This window comes from Strigops habroptila, chromosome 11 (genome assembly GCF_004027225.2).
Source record: "Strigops habroptila isolate Jane chromosome 11, bStrHab1.2.pri, whole genome shotgun sequence".
Lineage (NCBI taxonomy): Eukaryota > Metazoa > Chordata > Aves > Psittaciformes > Psittacidae > Strigops > Strigops habroptila.
The window spans coordinates 8608259-8624462 of record NC_046360.1 but is presented as its reverse complement, the minus strand read 5'-3'; the positions used below and the strand labels follow the sequence as shown (position 1 = coordinate 8624462).

The 16204-nt window shown below is 37.8% G+C and overlaps 1 protein-coding gene across 4 annotated transcripts in view; it reads right to left on the bottom strand.

The window, feature by feature from the left end:
- GNB1L (G protein subunit beta 1 like) overlaps nucleotides 1-16204 on the bottom strand; it is a 42579-nt gene that overhangs the window by 22904 nt on the left and 3471 nt on the right. Inside the window, exon 1 of one of the 4 annotated variants that reach the window (XM_030500644.1) lies at nucleotides 5138-5871. The exons of the other annotated variants lie outside the window; for them this stretch is intronic. The gene's annotated coding sequence lies outside the window, so the exon portion shown is untranslated. Of the gene's footprint in view, nucleotides 1-5137; nucleotides 5872-16204 lie in introns of those variants that run through there. 4 annotated transcript variants of the gene reach the window in all.

The window sequence follows — 16204 nt, the reverse complement described above, 5'->3', positions numbered from 1 at the left end:
CCAACATTACAGCTGACAAGAGCCTTTCCTTTTATAGGTGGGAACACTAAATGCCATCAGAGCTTTCATTCTAAATAGTCACCAAATAATTTCCAGTGACTGACTGCCTGCTCAGAAAAACACTTCAGAAGTCTCACTTTGAGAAATGCTGAGAACCTCCATTTCCCATGGACTTCAAGGGAAGTTAGGAGTTCACCCTCTCTCAGGAGCTCCTGAAAATTATCTTCACTCCTAACATTTAGACAATGAATGATGGAAGTTTCTACATTTTAATTGTAATAGTCAATGGACAGATAGCAAACAAAACTGCTTATCAGCAATTGGTGATATGCCAAGAATCTGATGGGAACAGAAAATGACTAATAACCACCATGCAATGCAACAGCTTTTTAACGACTTCCACTCAGATGTTCCTCACAGTGTTAACACCTTTTCTTGTCTCTAAGCATCCCCTGACTGAATGAGGCTAAACCACAACATATTACAATTTTAAATAAAGAAGTTTGCAAGAAAAATGTATCTAGATGTCAGTGTGTAACCTTCAGCAACACTAAACCCAGGCTGTGTCTTCCATCTGCAATTTTTTAAAAAAGTCACTGTACAATAATTATTTTCTATACGAAAACATAAATTCAGCATGGGAACAAACCTAAGAATTATTGTAATTATTTGAAAGACACTGAGTTAGCATATGGATCTCATTGCCACTTCCACATTTTGGTCACTGAAACAAAAAGCTATTAATCAATATGTAAAAGCCATAAATTAACATAAACATTAATCATTCTAATACTCCCACTGTGTCAGACTGATAATTTTTTTTCAGTCTTTCATTCTGACATATTCGCCCTCAGCTATCAGATGGCTGACCTTTGTTAGCACAGTTAAACATTTTGGGCATTGCAAATCTTACTGAAGTAAACATTTTGGAGACAGCCAAATATCATGGATACGTTTATGCCAAAAATATGGTGTCTGAAAACATGAGAGCCACCACCTCACATGTCACTGCACTAGCTTTTAATAGGGCAGTCTAAAATTCAGCACGAAATGCAGCTGAAACAGATGAAATGCTAGTGTTTAATAAACAGGTTCCTTTTGCAGATGAGGGAAAAGACACCCATCTGGTTTACTTTCTGAAGCCATTAATTGCTTGGTAAAGTGCGATGACATAACTGCAGCCAGCCTTGTTTGGAGAAAGCAAGCAGGCATAAAAGCCCACAGTAGTTCAACTCTGCAACACACTCTCCATAACATTAATGCAAGCAAACAAACAAACAAAGACAACAAATGCCTAAACACTTTGAAAACATGAAAAATATGGAAATGCATAATATAAGTGAAAAGAAGTATCTATATGACTGTCTCTCTATAGCATACGACCGGACCCCAAATGAATTTAAGTTTGTACACTTGATAAATCATTGTAATCTAGCAGAAAATTGATAAGCCAAGGACCATCAAAAGATTGTTTTGAGTAGCCTCCAGTTCAGCCATGCATAGCAATCTGTCAGCCATGGGGCTCGGTCTGCCCATCCTCCTTAATTAGGGGTGCTGCACAGCACAGCATCAGCTACAAATCTTTTGGTTCTGAGAGCTAATAATGTCCTCAGATAGCATGGGCTTAATTAAACATCTTCCAGACATTTTAGCAGACATTCCTGCAATAATCTTGTTTAGTAACAAACTATTAAAAAGAATTGACAGAGAAGAAATATATCAAGTTGTTACTGCAACTGACGTTATTTGGGCCAGAATTATATGTCTGCAATTAAGGATTCTGTAACTCTGAGCAATTAAAATATCACTTTATTTGAAAACTAATTAATTCTAAACACATATTTTTCCCATGACAAACTTTTATGATTATTTAATTTATTCCATTTTAATTACACTTTAATTAATCTACTCTTGTATAATATTATACTGTTATTCTGGCATTTGACCAATGAAGACAATAAATTGATTGCAGTTCCGTTGCGCAAGAGCAAAAACTGTCATGTCAGTTTCAACACCACATTTATTTATTTGTCTGTTCTATTACTTTTCTTTTCCTCCCACAGGGCATAGGAACATGAAACACAGCACAAATCACATGACATTTTGTCTACTATCCTTTTTTCTTCAAAGTGTGAAATATAACTTAAGAGTTTCTTGTATTAAGGAAATGTGTATGTAACTTGATATTACATAATAAAAATATAACCTATAGGAAATTAACATACTTCTAAAATTCATCACACAATGATTTATTAATTGATTCCTGATGTACAGTATCATATGCAGAGCTGCTAGAAATGGAGTTATTGACATTGAGCTCTGCTCGGCCTGATACAGTCAACAATAAGGGAGAATAGATCAAAAACCATTTTCATACTTACCTAAAAATTACATTCATTTCAGTATCTCAGTAACTTCTACAAGACAATGCATTTTAATTTTGCATCGTTATCTTAGATTCAACTAAAACAGAAGTATATAAATTATTTTCCTACTCTGTAAATATTATATTTGGATTAAACTCTGATGAAAGTTATACACATTAATATTTGATTGCACATGGATTTAGTAGTGTTGTATTTTATTTTGCTTTGGGCATACTCGAAGTAAATATGACTATCGTTTACAGTCAGATGCCCTGAAATTTCTTTGAATATGAACCGACCCTGAAATTCACAGTTCTTGCAAAAGAGAAAGTTCTCCAAAGAGGAGGTACTGAGTAGTGACTCTTACGAAGACACAATGAAGCAACATGCTTTTCATGCACTTTTGAAACTCCTGCTCGCATTCCTGGCTGTATGCTTTCTTCCGCTTATGAAATAACCCCCTATTGTATATGCTTTACCAAGAGTGAGACGCCTTGCAGAGGCAGGCAATTAAATTAAAATGCACTGCAAGTTGAGCTCTGACAGTGCTTTCCAAAATACTTCCTTTTACTTTAATCATGCAGTTTACATTTAATGGAATTAAGACAAGTACAAAATACCTTCACAAAATACATGTTCATTAAAAGAGGGAAAATAAGATTCCGCACTTGACTGAACAGGGTAAGTACTTTACCAGCATTGCCATAGCAGGAGATACATTTATATCAAAGTATTGTAGCTCTTTCCTACCCCATGCTTATATTCTCAACATTTGTCTCCTAACAGTTAAAAAATATACTTTGAAATTGCAAATAGCAAATGAGATAAATTAACGTAAACACAGAAGGAGTATTAAATAACCAAAGGTAATTCCTATTTGTACCCTGCTCATGTTTCAAATTACAAATTTTGGATCTGATCTACACATGTCCAAACTGCTGGATAATATTGGTAAGGTGTCTTAAATGAGGAAGGGTTTGCAGGATTCATTCTTTACACCAGTACTTCATTCAGCATTTTCTCTTTGGAAGGTTTCTGCTTCCGTGTAAACTACAGTCTCTGAGACCAGCATTACTGTGGGTCATTCTTTGTAGATAAACTAATGCAGGGACAGTAAGTGACCTCCTAAGGTGGCAGTCACTAGAACTGGGGTTAGGACTCCACTCACTGACTCCAGGCACAGACAGTCCCTTCCCACAGCCAGTGGCATTCACGTGCCACATAGTATTTTAAGAAACAAAGCAATGTGGACAGTACTTCAATCTGCATCAATTCACTGACCTTTGAAGGTCCTTTCTAACCCAAACTATTTTATGATTCTATGATTAGGCTAAAACTTTAAATCCTTATTCAGGTGAACTCTCAATGTCAGAAGCAACTGCATTTCAGTAAAGACCATAGCATTTGGTACATATGTTTTACTTTCTCCAAGAATTCCTTTAGTATTTAAAAAAAGGGAAGACTTTGTGTTACGTATATAACTTTTAAATATATAACTTAAAGTTACAGATTATGGTGTATTTTTATGCTATGAAATATCCCCCCAAATTTAAGCTTAATCATGAATAGTATGTGTCCTTTGTTTATCAGGATTCCCACCCAATACAGCATAAGCATTTGGATAAGCCAAGTTATTGGAGAGCAAATTAGTCCAAGAAATCTAATAAGGATCACTATAATTCCAGTGCAAACAAGAATGACATTTAAAGGCAAATACTACCTGAATATATAATAATAATAATAATTTAAAAAATGTTTATTTTAACAGTTTAGACTAAGCTTACACTTTAGATACAACCCCACAATTGTTCCTTCATGCCAGTTTGATAAGTCTATATTCATTTTGCATAAGCATGTAGGATACATTAGTTAAATATGCTCATCTCCAAGGCTCTGAGATAAAAGTAATCATTTGTTAAACAAATTGTTCTAACATGACGGATATTAATAAAAAGCTGGCCCCACATTTAAAAGTGGTTGAACGATGCTTGATTCCCAGTTCCTAGTACTGTTTCCTATGTCTGCGATGTTCTGGTCAGTTAAGTTTCTTCTGTGTTTTAAGGAGTAACACTAACAACTGCGAGCAAATGGAGAGAAATAAAACCAAATTACAAAACAGAGTTACATAGTTTATACATGTAAAACAAGCTTCATTCTTCTCATCCACAATAAACTACTCCTGACTAAAAATGTACTCAAAAATGCAAAACTGTTTTACCGCCTTCATTTGAAACTTTGAACAATTCTGCAGTACCTGAACTTGAACTCCCATCTTTGAATGTGTGCTGAACAGCCCCCTATTGTACCACACTTCTATGCTGGCAGGAACTGAAGTGTCAATCTTTCATCAGATAATCAGATTATGTCATGTTCTGACCAAATTCATTAGGAAAACTTTTACCAACCCTATTATCTCAAACCAGAAAATCTAGATCAAAGTATAACCAATTTTACAGCACATTAAAACTGTTTTAAATATTTAAACACTAATTAAAAGGCCTCTTTCGTTAAAAGTAAATAAATAATTGAAAGCTACCTCTTCTTACAAATGCAACCATATTTATCTCATGCTTCTCAGAAAAACAGGACCGATATATGGTGGAGTGGGAAGAAATGCACTTAAGAGCAGTCATTTGAGAAGGTGGAGGGTTTCTGGACTTTTAAATCATTTGCCTAAAGTAAGTCACACTGAGTCTCATTCTAGTGACAAAGCATTAACCCCTGAATGTCTTTGCTAATTGCATTTACATTGGACAATCGTATTTACTTACTTCATGTGGATGCACTGGATGTACATCCAAAAGGAGAGAAGAAATACCTTTTAAGGAAATGCTACATCAATGAGGAATTTCTCAGTAAATGCCTGAATGCCACTATATCGTAATTTGGTTTCTTCCCAAAATATGAATGATCTTGTCTCCTAAAAAGGTGAATAACCATAATTAAGCCAGGCAGATGTATTTTCTGCTTTTTAAGCAGATACAACATCTGCATAAAACAAACTGAACATAAAAGTACCGAATATTTTCCCTTGTCTCCATTTCAGGCGGGTATCAAGTATGGCATATGAGGGAATCAAAGAATTCATATTAGTATGAATAATATTAACAGCAAGGAACGGAGTTTAGGCTAATCCATGAGCAGGAGCAGTGACAACAAATAACGACAAGACAGTCATCAATATTGATTTCACGTATTTTTCAGGACTACAATCAGATTCTCCATCTGTAACTCAAACTTTAAAAGTATGATAATTTACGGAAAGGAGATTAATTTAGCCATTTTGAGTCAAAGCCTTATTTCATAGCTTCATCCCAAATCCTGCATATTGTTAGGATCCCTTTCGCCTTTGAAGACTTAGTGAATGATTGAAGCTTCTACTTTCTGAGAAACAGATAACACAAGACTAGTAATCTGACTCTAAGCCACTGGATAAAGGCAGTTTGTTTCCTCTTAGCCCATCTGTCAACACCTCTTCAGTAATTAGTCCTAATTATTACAAAGGGCTAGCCTCCCATTCGCATTATTAAATCAGAAATAGTATCATAGCCAGGTATCTTTCAACGCCTACCAGACTGGCGACCTTCGATTTCATTGAATCTTCATCAGTATCCGCCTTTGGAAGAGCCTCGGCAGTAATTTTAGCGTCAGCTTCAAAGATGCGGATCCCACAGTGGAATTCCAGGGATGCATTCATATACACACCCACATCATGTGACAGGAGAGCAAGCAACACAATTGACCTTTGCATTGTTCTTTAAACTCCTGTGATATAAAACACACATCTCTATTTTATACAATAGAGCTGGGTTTTGCCTGTGTGCTTAGAAGTGCTCCTTTGAACTAAATGCTAAGAGGAAAAATAGTGAAACCGTGTCTATAAAGATGAAGGTCAAATCTTTGTTAAGAAAACAATACATCTGAAACCTTTTTCAGATCTAGATAAATTTGCAAGAAGTAAATAGTAACTAAAAATATGCACAAATATATTTAAGTGTGAAGAAGATCTAAAAGGTTTGTTTATTTTTGCCCTATAGCTGAAGTACTTCCCCAGAAAACAGGAAAACAAAAACGAGGATGACATCAAAACTCTCATGGAACCAAAGCTCAATTAGCTGAGGCTTTAGTCAGTTTTAAGCTCTTCATTTCTGTTAACATTTATTTAACTGACACAACAGAAAAAAAAAAGATACTCTTAAGAACCAAACACTCCATTTCTTTTCATTAAAAGCCAAACATGTTTCCCAACAGCACACCTGAGACCACTAGTGAGGCTTTGTTTATACTGGATTTCTCATCAACAGCAGAGTGCTACCAGTTTCCTCAGATACCATAAGCCAACCTGAGCTGCGCTAGTATTTTATGGCTAGTGTAAGTATCTCAACTAAAAGCTTGTGCCCAGAGCAGAGAAGCTACACAAATATCCAAAGTCTCCAAGTGAACAAAGCCCATGTCCTCTAATTAAAACAGACAATGTTGTTGTTGATATGGTTAAGGCTACAAAAAATAAAGCATACAAAAGACAATTATTTTCTATTACAAAAAACTCCCAACATTTTAAAGAACTTTTCCTGTCCTATATTAAAGTGAATTAGTGAGTTCGGTTTTTTTCCTCTTTGCCCGTCTCCTCTAAATGCTGCAGATGTTAATAACAAACAATAACTAAACAGATTTTTAAAATAAAGAATAAAAGTGCTAGCTACTGTATAAGAAGCAGTAGCTTAAACGGGGAGGATGCCCCAACCTGCAGGGATGTCATTGCAGCTCTGTGATGTCACTAAAGCCCAGAGCCTGGAACAGAGATCACATCCCAGATTCTGAGCGCCCGATCTGTGGATGTGGTCAGCCCAAAGTCCTTCTTCTGTCTCACTCTCTCAACTTCGCCTACTTGGAACTACCACAAAGACACCTCAGTAGCACACAGTATTAGAGCATGAAGAAACTACTCCAATTCAGCTTCCTACATGCTTGTCCTGCATACCATCCTGCTAAAGTACTCATGGCACCATACAGCTTCACTGCACCTGGATAGCTTCTCACTTCAGAGATAACTAAAACTCACTGCCAAAAAAAATAAACATACAAACTTAAAATTCATTTTCCAAGTTGGATATTTTCCAAATAAATGCCATGTTAGTAACATGTACAGTAACAGGCAGGCATTTGACTATCAGTGGATCAGACTTTAAAATACATTAATGTTTCAGGTATCACCAATGCAATATTCACACACTTGCTACCAATTTTTTCTTGATTATCTTATGAGAATTCAGTGTACTAACAAGAACCTTTCAACAAAAAACATCGTATGGTTGTAGTACTGCAGATAAAAATTGCCCTGCAGAGTCTGACAACTGGTCCATCTAGCTTAATATCCTGTATGCAACAGTGGCATGCTATTTAGAGATGCTACTTAGGGAAAACAGAGAAGAAGCCTGACTGCTTTTGCAGTCCATTCCCCCCATACTCTTCCATGCACAAATGCTGTATTAGTGATGTAACAGGGCACGTAATTTCACTGTCCATTTGTAGTCCTGCTGTCTATGGAATTGTCTAATGCCTTTGGAACCTGCTGATACCATTGCCTATACTCCTGTGGCAAAAAAAAAAAAAAAAAAAAAAGGAAAAAAAGAAAAAAGAGAGAAATCACTATTTGAAGTTTCAGAAAATGAAGCATTTTATTTGTTTTAAACCTGATTTCCTACTAGTCACTGAGTGCCCTCTAGTTCTTGCATTGTAGGATTTGGAGGGCAACACTTTCACATTCAGCTTTTTCATCGCTCTCATGATTTTGTAAATCTCAGTGATATCTATCTTTTTCTAAACTAAAGAGTACTAGCCTGCTCAATTTCTCCTCCTGTGACAGTTACTCCATTTCCCCCTATCATTCCAGTTGCCATTTTCTGTACCATCTCTAACTCCACTAGCTTCATCTGGAAAAGCAGAGAACTGAACATAGTACTTCATACATGAGCCCAATGAGGTTTTCCTTAGTAGCAAAATGACATCCTCGATAAGTCTTCACTGACCTCAAAAATAACACATCACTTTCAAGAGAGCAGTTACTTCTTTCTGCAACAGATATAATTCCAGCTAATACACCTGGCAAAGGAAGTTATCTTTGCTCTCAATAGTTGAGGATTTCTGCTGCAGGGCAAGCCAACAGAAAAGGCTAAGTATAAGCGTACTGTCTAAGGATCTACATCCGGAAGAAATAGCACAATATTCTAATAGCACTTCCTGAAACACCTAGACTTCCTGGAATTACTAGTTAAAATCCCAGAGGAATCGATAATGGTCTCTGTCCATCCAAGCCTAGCAAACTGCTTCCCTATACCAATGTGTATCTTTCGGGGAAGAATTTTAAAGGTCCTATCTGTTCTATATCAATGCTTGAGAGCTCTGGTCCATTTTTGTAGCAATAAGCCCTGTAGCTTCTCCTGTTGTCTTGGCCCAAAATCCCTCTAATACATCATGCTAGCAGCTGTTTCTTTCCATTCCCAGCTACATGCATTTAAGTGGTATACTTTACAGTAAACCAGAACCTTCCCCATTTTAAGGCTACTTTGTACAATGCAGAAATGTTGGCAGTGGCAATGGGTTGCCTTTTTCCCTTGATTTTCATTTCATGTCATTAACTTTCATGGAAGTAAAAGTGTTTGGGTCAAAAGAGGCAACAATTATAAAACCATATGTGCACAGTGCAATCTCAAAGAAAATAAGAAATCAGACCCCTGCAGGAAGAACAAAAGGAAATGTATCTTTCTTCCAGCTGCATGAGCCACCCAAGCACTGAGGAGACAGTGCTGAAATCTCCTGAAGACTGCGCACAACATCTCTGCAATGTAACCACAGCCCTGCCTTGGCCTCGCTTCTGCCACCACATGCCCAAGTCTAGCAGCATGAATGTACCAGGACACAAGAGCCATCTCTCCCTGTGGTCACCCAGAAATGCCTGTCTTAAAATGGCAACAAGATGGATGGATCCCATGGCCTTAATCTGGCAGTTCTGCCCAAGTGTAGAGAGGAAGATAAGGCCCCATGTTCCCAGTGCAGTCCTTGCAGGAGGAAATAAGATCTGGATTTCATGACATTGCTAGTGAACTACCTCTGCAAAGCAGATACTAATTTTTAGATACTACACACAAGAATGTTTTCTATAAAAGTTTCTGCAGTTTCCTCATTTCCCACTAAGGTCCAAAATACTTACATACATCAATAATTACACAAAGGTGGCACCACTAAACTGATTTTAAAGAGACTACTTACATAGAGAAGATATCTGCACACATCTGCAGTAGCCATGGAACATTAACTTAGCAACTGGCTTGAGCTCTCTCAAACACAAAAGTCTTCACAATAATGTGTTTTGTATAAAACCAGATTATAGTTTAACCTGCAAGGTCTTTGGTATGTTCCCTTTTCAAGTCTGCAAGTACTAGTTTCAGGGATGAAGTCTGTGCCAAAGTACATTATACCTACTATGGCAATAAATTCTTCATGGATGAGGTTTTATACATAAATTACCTTCATTTGCAGTCTCTGAATGCTCTTCTAAATTTTATGGGATAATATGAATTATGAGCACCTATGTATTTCTTGTAGGTACGAGACAGATTTTTTTTTTCTACTACATGCAAAAGATTATGCAAGTGAGTTGTACTCTACACCTCTCTCCCCCATCTGTATTGAACAAATATGATAACACAGACCAGTCAGTTGCTTATAAGAAATGTACAGCCTGCTATAAAGATATGTACATATGACTTTGGTCTAGCCAGGATTAAATATGAATCACATGTTTAAACAAAAGCATTAAAAATATCTGAAAGGTTTTCTCTAAGCCTTATAAACTTAGATTTCTTAATCTGTTATTTCTTGGGTTAGTTAGTGGTACATTTATGGTTTGGCAAAATAACTCCTTTTAAATAAATTGTACATTTAAAGTGCACAATTTATATTTAATTGAAGCTACCATTGTAATCTTTACAAAACTTGGCTGGATTTCAGTGGCTGGGCTTTAGGTATTTTGCTGGTTCTGCTGGATTTTTAAAACCCTAGAGATCTGGGAATGGAATGAGTCTGTTCACTGTTATTATTAGTCTCTAGTAAATAGTGTCAGTGACCCACTGGAACCTAAATCCTGGCCATTCTTCATATATCTGTTGACCACTGGGTGCTTTGGACTCAGTTCATACACAACACTTGCCTCAAAAACAAAGTTCCAAGTTTCCACACGAGCTCTAATTTCGGGAATCACTGTGAATGTGAACTGGAAAACAGTACCTGGACCCCAGTTTTGCAAACTGCCCTACCCCCACTATCTGAATCAGTTGAGTAGTTTCAAAGGGTTCAAAAGATCAGGTCCAGGATCAGCCATTTTTCTGTGAGGACACACTCTTGGTCTGCTGTATTCAACAGCGACAATACTTCAAAATGCACTTACTCGCAGCCACTGAAACCAAGAGGGAAAACAGAGCAGGAATGGCATAGATGGTGTGGGAATGCTTGCCCTGCTCCCACAACAGCAGGGGAAGGATCAGGCATGAAGGCTCATCAACAAGATCAGACAAAAGAGAAAACACTGAATCATATTAAAGTAATTACCAGAAAATAAGACTTCTGTAAAATATTTGCAATCAGCTCGTTCAAGCCTTCAGGCTCAGTCTTGTATTGGGCTGCATGTAGCGGCACCACCCCAGGAGGCGCTCCAGGAAGAGCGAGTGACTCAGTCACAGTTCCTCCCTGGCTCCCTTCCTCTCACATGGGAGAACAAATAATTTCACCCTGATCTGAATGCAATGTACTCCCACGTTACTCCTAACTAGTTTGACAGCCATGGCCCTGCTCCCCCTCTGCTTGCCCTACTTATATGACAGTGAGGGAGGATTAGGCACGAAGACCCCATTGTCGCTCCACCCCATTGTTTCTTCTTTCCCATCTCCCCATACCCAAAACTGCTGTCTAAAGCAGCCGTATGGGACACATTTACTTCCTGCTCCTGCCCCGAGGTGCTATTAGGGACAGGAATAATCTAGCATGGAGATGGTATCAGCATGAAAGAGAAGAGAATCCTAGTTAGGAGGAACACACGTCGTCACTAGATAATGATAACCACATTTAATGGGCACAAGCAGGAAGGCACAAATTTCAAAAATTTTTAAAAATAGGGGGTTATTATAAAAATGCCCAATTACACTGTGAGGCATTAAACAATACTCATGGTATAAAATCACTATAATTAAATGCTAAGTGCTGATGTCAATTATTTAGTAGTGGAGCAATAAAATAAGCAAATGCCTTTAAAATGTTATTTTCACAGGATAATCACAGAATACAAAAGCAGCTAAAAAATGACCTGTCACGACCTTAACCATCCCATGGTGAGACATGACATTTAAGGCACGAGGATTCTCAGGCCTAGTGTCACAATTCAGCTCTGCAACCCTCAGATCCACTTTTTTGCTGCAAGCTTACAGTAGAGCTAGTGTATGAGAAAAGTGTGAATTCCTGCCTTGACTGTGTTAGAGTTACCATGTCACCTTAAAACTAGTCTCTTGGGAAAAATAAAAGCTTATAGAGAGACTAAAAATATTAAAGATCTGAAGCAGTGAGGTAGTTCAGTCCACAGTGGCCATGTCTGCACATGCCTCTCCCACTGAAGGACATGGGCTCCTAGACTGCCTTCACCTCAGCTGTGGTCCTTGCAGAAGTCAGGATGGACAACACTGAAAAATTCTTCACATTTGGCATTACATTAATGATACATTTTTTAATAGAATGCATCCCATTCATGTTTCTGACAAACTTTTGTTTTTCTAGGTAGGTTTTCAGCTAAATAAAAACTGAGCTGGAAATGCCCAGTACAAACTAAACATCCTATAAATTAAATGCAGATGATTATTCCTTGCTTCCTTACATGCTTCTCCTTTACCAAGAGCAAAACACAACTTGTCGAAGAACACATTTCAAAGCAAGAATAATGACCATTCCCAACCCCACAGCTCCATTTTTATTGTAAGTAAAAAAAACCCCAAAGGTCTTCCATTAGCTTCAGTGGTTGGGAGGGAGTGGGAAGAATGATGTGTTAAGCTGCAATGGAGGAAGTACATACTCCAACTGGAAAAACGGACTATAAAAAGCTTTTCTTACACAAACACAGGAGGAAGTAACCAACACCCTCAATTGTTGAAGCGAAAGGTGGGGGGCCTAAACGCACAACTAGGGAAAAAAAAGGAAAAAAGAAAAAAGTAAAAATTAAGAAGTTCTGAATGTTTCATGTGTTCCAAATTACTCTCAAATTTGAGAGCCTTGCTCGATAAGGTCAAACTGTTCCCAAGAGCAGACATGGCAAATCTCATGCAAAGAGCACAAATGCTGTGTAACAGCACCAGGCTAGAAATCTTTCTGCAGTTAAGACTGTACCACCTGTATATGTGGCACAGCACTACGGACTCTCTCCCTCTCTGCAACTTAATGCAAGTTGGGCAGAGAGCCCTCTGCACCTGGAGAAAGGGATCAGAGTGCAAAAGAAAGGCCACGGTGCTGTGCTGCAGGAAAAGCATGTGCCACCACGGCAAGCCACTTCTGCTCCAAGGGCCTCTACTAACCAGCAGACTCCCCACTGCACACCAGCAGCGCATCCCCTCCAGTCACACAGTAACATGTTCACCCAGATGGGAACCCACGTGGCATCATCTCATACGTCAGAGGACAAAATAACCAAAGGGTCTAATGCAGGTGCAAGAATTCAAAGTACAGCTTCAGAAGGTCAAACAGGCCCATCACAGAAGAGAAAATTTATTAGAGCAAACATCTAAATACTGGCAGGCCAGAGATGCAAATTCTAACAAGGCAGATGGAGGAAAAAGGAGGCAGACAGTGAAGTTGGCTGCACCGAGTATACCTCCTCTGGAGAGACTGCTACATGGGCCCTTGCACCAGGCAACACACAGTTGGAACAAGCCACCACTGATACAGGCTCATATACTTCTATGTCCCAAGCAGCAGTCCCATACACCAAGTATTCTGATCCCTAGCAGATACAAAGTCTCTAAAAAAGATACAACCAAAAGAGAGTGGTGATCTACTGCCACTTCAGTAGTTTCATATTTTTCTATTAAGGTCATTTTCCTTATCCATGAAAATATACTGGCTCATGGAATTTAGCAAAGTCATAACCTTCTAGTTACAGAGCTTGAACTTGTCAACAATTATTTATTGAGTGCCATGGAGCTAGGTCAGAATGTAGATACATAGTACATAGATTCTACTAAACTTTAAAAAATCCTTCCTTCCCCAGCCAGCCACCGCATAAAAGGAGACAAAACTGACCTCAAATTAGGTAGAGGTTTGGCTTTGTAATGAACCTGTAGCTTCAAGGTCATTTCACTTAAAATTTTTTTACATGGCTTTGAACATCTACCATTTATAAATGACTACAAATTAGAACCAGAGAAGACATCACACCATGCTCAAGTGGACGCAGACAGCCTACATTCTCTCCTGCGTCCAGAACATGACAAGTTATTTTGGAATTTTTGATAATAACAATGAGAATCCCACTAAACACTTGGACAACAGAGACCTACTGATGTGTGATAAAACTGCATTTTTCTTCCTCTGCTGCTGACTTAATGAAGGCATTAGAATTGCTTTGTGAAGAATAACAAAGACAGCAACATAGCTTAGCACTTTACACACCAGGAGAATCAATACAGAAGAAATCAATCTGCTTTGTCCCTGGTATTAATGACCAATGCAAAACAGACCAGGATATTGGGTTCTTGAATATGTTTTCTTTATTCTGCAGAAGGCACACAAAGAAGTTTTGGGATAGGCCCTTCTCCCTCTTGATTTCAAATTGAGAATCCACAGCTTTACAGAGGTCTGCACAGACACGGCTCAGAGTAACCTCATTCCTAGCTGGCTCCTATTCTCACACATTTATGGCTGTGCTCACTCTAGCTCATCATTTTGTGGATTGTGTTTGTTTGGCTTTTTTTTCCACATTAAGTGTGTCCATGTGTCTCCTCCACAGCTCACCCTGTATACACTCAAAACCTTTGATGTGTCTTGTTTGCAGGTCTACTTCTCCCACCTTCTAGCACTAAATAGGACTTCTTTTCCCTCAATTTTTTCCTTCCTTTCTCATGGCAAAATCAGCACTGTCGGCTGTCAGCTGGTTCCTGACAATTTATTTATATGTGTAGAGCACCATGCAGTTCTACAACGTGAATTAAAACCCCCAAATCCTCAAATGCTTACACAAGTCTCCTGTTTCCAGTTCTCGAGAAGTTACCTTCTTGATATTCAAACTCAAATCCTGATGATAGAAAACTTGCATTTTAAGGAGAGGCAAGTAGAAATTTCTCATCAACTGAAAAAGTTGGGCTATGCTTCTGGGTACATATCACAATATCTTTTTCACATCACATCTACTCTACTAAATATACAAAACACTGAGCAAGTGATAGTTTTGTCAGCCACCAGCTAATCAAATGAAAAATTATTAGACTTAGAAAAATAATAAAAGCAGAAGCCAGCTGTGCATTTGTTGGATGAAAATCCCAGTGTCTCCCATGTTAGCTCATGTGTATTTCAATTTCTGGGAAGAAAATAATAGGAGTTTCTCCACCCTTTCTCATGTGAGCCATAAACCAGATTTATTACCTAGGATATATTCGGTGTTTTCTCCTGAGGAAAAAAGAAAGTGGTGGAAGAAGTTCATTTTTTTCCCTTCTACAACTAGGATTTTCTTTATAATAAACACAGAGCTTAATTTTGGTATCATATGACCTTTCTATTTAATGCTCTGGTCACACTTTTTGCCTTTCTAAATCTTGAATTGTAGCATTTTCATTTCAGTGGGGAATCTACAGCTGCTCCAGCTGTCTGAGTGCAAAAATTCTGTCCTAAGATTCCTCTCTGGTATGCTTTAAGGCAGAATCCTTCCTTCCCTCCCTTAAATCAAAGAAATTTAGCATCTACTGAAAAACCATGGAATAATTAAAAATGGAAAAAAAACCCCAATCAAATCAAAGCATTAGTCTAGGTTTCTTTCCAAATAGTTCTTGCTTCACTTTACCTTACGCCCAACAGTCACCCAGCAGCTCTGGGAAACTTAGCCTACGAACTCAGAGGTTTAGGACAGGGTTGCATCTCATCTGGGAAGGTTTTCCTGTACAAATTACTATTTTTTGACTGTAACAGTCACCTTCTGACCTTTAAAAATTAATCATGAAAGAGAAAATTTGATGACTAAAAGAATTTTTGCTCCTAAGACTCCTAATTTGCTTACAGTATGATGTTACAATTCTAAAGACCCGTGCTGCTAAAGCCATTTATAGAAAAGGTGGTTTCCCTATAACTTTCACTTTTGAGATGCAGAAGAGACTGATTCATATCTTAAATGCTTCTGAATCATGCCATAGCCTGGATTCTCCAGTTTAGTGGTCTGGAAACTTTTAAGGCTAATATTTGCCTTTTTAAATGACATCCAGTAATACCTCCTTTTTTTTTTTAAGTAAATCTGTTGATTTACTATCTAATATTTTTAGCCCAAACATATACTACAATCTACTCTTGATAACTACCACCTATTGTTTAATGAGCCACTTTTCCCAACATGGCAAACCTGACATCTCACAAAGTTCCAGTTCTTTCAAATAATCCTATGACATACGAGCATTTACACCAAGTCATAAATGCTACTGAAACAATTTTGGAATGACGAGCTATGCCATCATTAGCTGCATATAATTAAAATGTACCATAGGAAGTGTATTCATCACAGTTGTGAAATTATTTTTATTGCTTATGAACAGCAAAAAACCCCA